This window comes from Oreochromis aureus, linkage group 22 (assembly GCF_013358895.1).
Source record: "Oreochromis aureus strain Israel breed Guangdong linkage group 22, ZZ_aureus, whole genome shotgun sequence".
Taxonomy (NCBI): Eukaryota; Metazoa; Chordata; class Actinopteri; order Cichliformes; family Cichlidae; genus Oreochromis; species Oreochromis aureus.
The window spans coordinates 37585241-37591851 of record NC_052962.1 but is presented as its reverse complement, the minus strand read 5'-3'; the positions used below and the strand labels follow the sequence as shown (position 1 = coordinate 37591851).

Genomic DNA, 6611 nt, shown 5'->3' with positions numbered 1-6611 from the left:
GAAAAGAAGTTGCCTAATAATTATGCACACCTGATATAGGGTGTTGATGTCATTAGACCACACCCCTTCTCATTACAGAGATGCACATCACCTAATATGCTTAATTGGTAGTAGGCTTTCGAGCCTATACAGCTTGGAGTAAGACAACATGCATGAAGAGGATGATGTGGACAAAATACTCATTTGCCTAATAATTCTGCACTCCTGTAAACACCAAGCTCCTTTTTTTTGTGTAGCTGACAGCTGGTAACTGTGCAGGGGCGGATCTAGCAAAGCTTTTGCCAGGGGGCCAGGTAGGGCATTAACAGAGAAAGGTGGACATAAAGATATACTTTTCTTTCTTACTCTCATATAAAATATTTAGCTTTTATTAAATGCTTATCCGAATCTTACAACCAAAGTTTGTATAATAATACACAAGATTGGCTGTAGATCATTGTTCATCATTCAGAACACTGTGTAAAAAAATAACAAAAACAAAAAGTGAATGCAAAAGTGCATATATATTTATTTTATGTGTTTGATGTGTGTTTCGGGGCGTGGTCTGCAGTGCCGCTGCAGGGGAGGTGGACCCACGGGTGTAAAGTCTGTGCTCTCTCGGCTGTTTTTTGGGTGTGTGTTGGGCTATGAGTTGAAAAGCTACAGCTGCCTGTGTGGGTACACCAACCATATGTGAAAAGTGGTCCATAACATAATGCTTCAAAGCGTGTTCATGCAAACATTGTTGGGTCTGCCGTGGTACAATGGGACTTCTGCTCATGAACCTGTGTGCACAGCGTCTGCAAAACGGGGCTGTACAAAGTCACTTCATCTTTACCCAAAACTGTAAGCTGTCATCTGTGAGGCGCGAGCGGTGTTTGTTTTTATCATAATTCATGGTGGAGAATGGCTGCTCTGCTGAGTTTTGCTCTCTGTAGCTGTATGAATGGCAAACTACACTGATTACCAGTGGCATAGGCACACATAAAATTTCTTCTGAAATTTTCCCTTTCTAGTTGTCTCTATTATTCACTTTACATAATACTAATGTGTTACTTGATGGCATAACATTTAAGTTAAGTCAATTAGGATCGATATACTTTGTATATCCACAAGGTGGCAGTAATGCAAAAACAGTTGTAATGAAACCGAGAGAACAACAAGGTTTCACGGCTTGGGTGCAAGACTTCAAATTTAACTTAAAAACGTTGTTTTGGCGCCAAGCTGGTGTTTCTTTGAGAGGTAAGACCACTTTTGTCTTTGACTATGTTGTGTAGTATCTACATGTCGAGCATGGTTATATTTTGCGTTTGTCTTATAAGACATGTTATATCGCTTATGCGGCGCTTGTTCTACATTAGTTTTACTGGGTCCTGGACATGCTTATTTTGTGGACTGTGTAAGAAACATTTTTATTGTTTTTGGTTTTATTAAGGGATTAGCTACAGGGGTTCATGGGGTTATTTTTTCATTTGCTTTCTTGGGATTCCTTTACTGTAATCCGAGAGTCATAAATATCGAATAGGATAGCAAGGATAGCATGAAGTGACATTTAAAATCCAAAAAGTCGAGGGCGAAAGCCACTGTGACACCATTGTTATGCTCTATCAGTAATCTGTATTATGTAAAAATGGTCTGTAAATACAGCATATTTCCTAGAGGAGTTATACAGATCAGCATAGTTATAAATTACAGTTTGTTAAATCACACACTTACTTTTTTAAATAAAATTATTCACGACATATGAGTGGACAGACAATGGAGGTCGACAGACCTGGTGATAATTGCTTCTATAGAAAGTTAGCACATGGCAGTGTCAATCTCTTGCTTTTCTTCTGAGTAGTATTTTATTTACTTGTAATACAATCAATACTATACTGATGTGGTGTATGTGGTACTGCTGAGCTTGTATGTGGTATGTGAACTGTTATTACGGTGGCCCCTAGAGACAAAGCACGTACAAACTCCAAAACACATGCAAACTCCAAAACACTTGCAAACTCCAAAACACTTGCAAAATCCAAAACACTTGCAAACTCCAAAACACTTGCAAACTCCAAAACACTTGCAAACTCCAAAACACTTGCAAAATCCAAAACACTTGCAAAATCCAAAACACTTGCAAACTCCAAAACACATGCAAACTCCAAAACACATGCAAACTCCAAATCACAACGGAAGTGCTCCAGGACGCTAGGGGCAGTGTTGAGCTCAATTTGCAAAATAAACGGCAAGTTTGTCTGTATGGGACGGTCTAGTCTCCGTCGCGCTTCCCAGGTTGCCTAGCAACCATGATACTAACCGCTGGAAACGTGTCATACAACTTTGTTTGACAGAAATGAAGGAGAACATATTTTGTTCATTTGTTTGTTTGTTTCTACAAGAGCTTTGTGTGATTTGATAAGTATCTGAGGCTGAGACCACAGGACTGTAAAACATGATTTTTGGGCTTCATTTCTGTAATGAACAGTCATTTAAGATTAGTTAGTAAATAACAATTAGCTAATGTTGTTCATGAGACTAAAGTCATATCACTTTGGTAATGTAAATATAATATGGCCAATATTATAGTTATTATATTAATCATTATTAGCTATTACAGCAGTGAACATGAACTCTGTGTCAAATACTGAGCCTCAGTACAGATTCAAGTTGCAGTTATCTATATGTCTTATCACCTTAAATCTTCACTCAAAGAGAAGTATCTTTGACAGTGCATATATAGGTGTATCATATATAAGAGACAAATGTTGTTCCTTCAGTATGTTGGCATTGCTAAATTTGGCTCATTGCTTACATATATTTATAAAAAGAAAATGTACAAACTGTGATAACTGTTTCTGATAAAATGAAGAGTAGACTGATATATTAAATATTCCTTTATTGGGTGAGAAAATCAGAGCATGTCATAACTGCTTTAAGTCATACAGAATAGATATCAGAGCCTTAAACAGGCTGACTTCTGCTAAATGGGTCAAACTGGGCAGAAAGTATACAAACACATAACATCCTTATAGAATATGATGTAACACTATAGATCAACTTACCTCAGAATATATAAAGCATATAAACAGTTACAGCAATATGATGCAACAAACACAGCAGTGCTACTAATCCAAAATACTCAAAGCTTCATAGAACTGAAACAAACATTTATTTTTAGCTCCATTCTGCTGCTGATACATACTTTAGGTTTCTGAATATTAAACTTGTTGCTGCCTTTCATAGTGTGTAACTTGAAGGCCCTGAGTACTTTCTCCCACACTGAAAACACTGGGATGATAACATTATTTGAACATTACCTAATAAGACTGATTCAGGACAGACAATTAGTTATGTTAAACTTTCCTAGCAGTCCTTCACAAACAGGGAACAGTCTGTCTATTCTCTCCATCTGTCAGCTGCTGCTGGCTCTTCCTCCTCCTCTTCCTCACACACTGCTGAGTTTGTCCTGGTGGATCATCAGGGTGCAAAAGCCTCACAGATGATGTGCAGCAGTGGGTCCCTCAGTCTGTCCTCACTCTGGACACTTGCAGTTGTCACACATGGAAATCAAATGTGTGATAAGCTGCAGGATTCAAACACAAGTGTAACTTATAAATACATGTTCATACTTTTATTCCACAATCAGAGAGAAAGAAACAGAGAGAGAGTGCAGGACAGACAGACAGGTGACAGTCTCAGGTGTACACACTGCTACAAAACAGCACAAGAGAAGGAGGATTTAGTGTTTGTGTTATTACGAGTGCTAAACAAGAAGAGTTCCCAGATGGTCCAGTGGACACATGTGTGACTCCTGTGATTAAAGCATCTTTCTTTCAGCTTAACGAGTGAACCGTCAGCTCGTTCAAACACACGTTAAAGTCCGTTTGGCTCGACACCACCGAACAGAGGCAGCAATATAACATAGCTAACATTAACAGTGCAGTGAATCCTGCTTGTGCCGTCATATTCAGGACTGCAAACCGAGCAGCATCACTGACTTTCAGCTTGTTGTGTTTGTGGATATATGACTGACTTTAATTATCCATAAAATCATCACATTCTCTGTAAGATTAAAGTCAACTATTGAACGGCATATATTTTGAAGTAAAGGCTTTAAAACCAAGTTAGTACAAACATCACTAATGTCACTTAACTTTGCTGACATGTGGCCAACAGTAATGTTTTAATGTTCTTCATTATAAAAACATTTGCGCATAAATAAGTGACATAATATTCAGTACTTACTTCTGAAAGTTTACTCTTTGGCGGCTCCGCTTCCGCCGTTTTTTCGGCAAAATTATCCACACCACGGCAGCTATGAAATCTGGGATATGTTGGGCCATGAAGGCTACACCGACCCATCCTTAAAATTCAGGAAATTAAGGGCGCATTTGAGGGCCGCATTTCGAGCAGCCTTTGAATTGGGACAGCCTTCGGCCGTGTCGCTGTGACATAATCGTCCTTAAAATGTGGCCTTTAAGGCTGCAGACCCTGAATTGGGATAGAGCCCAAATCCGGTCATTGGTACTTCCTGGCTTGTGTAGTTACTAGGTAACGAAAGCTCAACACTGCCCCTAGCGTCCTGGAGCACTTCCGTTGTGTTTTGGAATTTGCAAGTGTTTTGGAGTTTGCATGTGTTTTGGAGTTTGCAAGTGTTTTGGATTTTGCAAGTGTTTTGGAGTTTGCAAGTGTTTTGGAGTTTGCAAGTGTTTTGGATTTTGCAAGTGTTTTGGAGTTTGCATGTGTTTTGGATTTTGCAAGTGTTTTGGATTTTGCAAGTGTTTTGGAGTTTGCAAGTGTTTTGGAGTTTGCAAGTGTTTTGGATTTTGCAAGTGTTTTGGAGTTTGCAAGTGTTTTGGAGTTTGCAAGTGTTTTGGATTTTGCAAGTGTTTTGGATTTTGCAAGTGTTTTGGAGTTTGCATGTGTTTTGGAGTTTGCATGTGCTTTGGAGTTTGTACGTGCTTTGTCTCTAGGGGCCACCGTATGTTATACTTTTAAAAACAAAACTGTTTTATAAGTTGTTAGGGTTCAATGTTGAGAGAAGAATCCATAAATAACCACAGATCCGGTCCGGTGTGCAATTAGACAGTATTTTAATAAACACGTGTGAGTCCGACCGCTGTGCAGATTTCAGCGTCGAACTGAACTTACAATCATTAGACAAGGTTTTATAGGAGTAGGACAACAAAGCCCCCTCTTTTGCAAAACAGACAATAGTACAGCTTACGTCAATCCAAACCACAAAATGTTCCATGAACTTTAACATAGTTTAAAGAACATTGTCTTCGGGTCGGTGCTTCCCCTCAGCTCGTCTTCGCTGTCGCTTTATCTGTTGCACTTCCTCTAAGTACATCGGCACAATTCTGCATTTGCAGCAAAAACCCATCTTCACTTCTCACTTACCAAAATAGATCTACCATGGTGTGTATGTGTGTGTGCGTACACGTGCGAGGGCGCGTGCATGCTGTGTACTGATGATGATCTCAGATCTGTCAATATGTTTGCTCCTCCTAATATAGTCTAAAAGCAACCCCAAGCAACACAATTTGAATTTTCCCCTATCAGTGATCCTTCTAACTAAGTGTGTGTGTTAATCAACGATACATGCATAATAACACCCTGCTCTTAACTTGCAGTTAAACTCTGGTTTCAGTTTCACTTCTGCAGAAGCCTGCAACTTCAAAAGCCTATAACTTCCTGTCTCATTTTGAAGTTACTCTACGTGGGGCCTTTTCTTTCACCATGCAGTCTGCATACAAACATTTAAGATTATAAATTCAACTCAACAGCTTAAAGTGGTTCTTCTTGGACCTGCAATAAAGACTAATATAATACCAATATATTTGAACATCTAACTGCATCTGTGAAAGCAACATCTCCCTCAATCATGAAATGGTAATGATGATTATAAAAATAGCAGCAAATAATAGCAGGAAAATATTTCTCCCCTTCACAAAGTTAATTTTTCTTTAGTGACCCATTCAATGCCCCTGTTATGTCTTCTCCAGATCTGAACCATTGTAAAGGTTGCAGTTCAAGGGCCTGAGGTATGAAATTCTTTTCAGATCAGCTGTGATCAATATTTTTTGGAACTTGATAAATAACAATAAAAGCTGTAATGGCTCCATTAGCATTTTGTGTAAATGTTTGTGTTAAAATTATAGTTTTAATGAGGTCTTTCTACATTAGTTTCAGTTATAAAGTATGTATATGTGTACATATAGTATGTATATTTACAGTACAGTATGTTGTGTTTGTTGACATGTTTTCAGGTGGAAGCAGAATTTGTGAGGATTACTACTGCTCCACTTGTTCCAAGGCTTTTTGCACAACTTGACCAATACACTGACCAGCTCATAAAAGTCTTCAAGAAAAAAGGAGGCACTGCAGTGAGGAAAATTAGACAAATTTTGGCCCCAGCCACACAGGTGCGTTATTCTGTTGGTAGCAAAATATTATGGCTAATAAGATCACTTTCAAATTTAAACAGCTAGTGTATGGTAGCTGCACAGTGTACTTACATTTCTATTAAGCAAGACAAAGTTTGGTACTCAAAACTTTGGAAAATTAAAATTACCTAAACATAAGTAAAATCTGATTCCTCAATTTCGGGTTAAACCATAAGTGAATGTTTTTATGTTAAAGAT

At 38.4% G+C, this 6611-nt stretch overlaps 1 long non-coding RNA gene across 1 annotated transcript; it reads left to right on the top strand.

Annotated features, from left to right (window-relative positions):
- Nucleotides 1-1851: 1851 nt before the first annotated feature.
- LOC120435933 lies at nucleotides 1852-6378 on the top strand. The gene is made up of 3 exons (XR_005610025.1): nucleotides 1852-1894; nucleotides 5973-6011; nucleotides 6237-6378. It is a non-coding gene; the product is annotated as an uncharacterized LOC120435933 (long non-coding RNA).
- The last annotated feature ends 233 nt before the right edge of the window (nucleotides 6379-6611 follow it).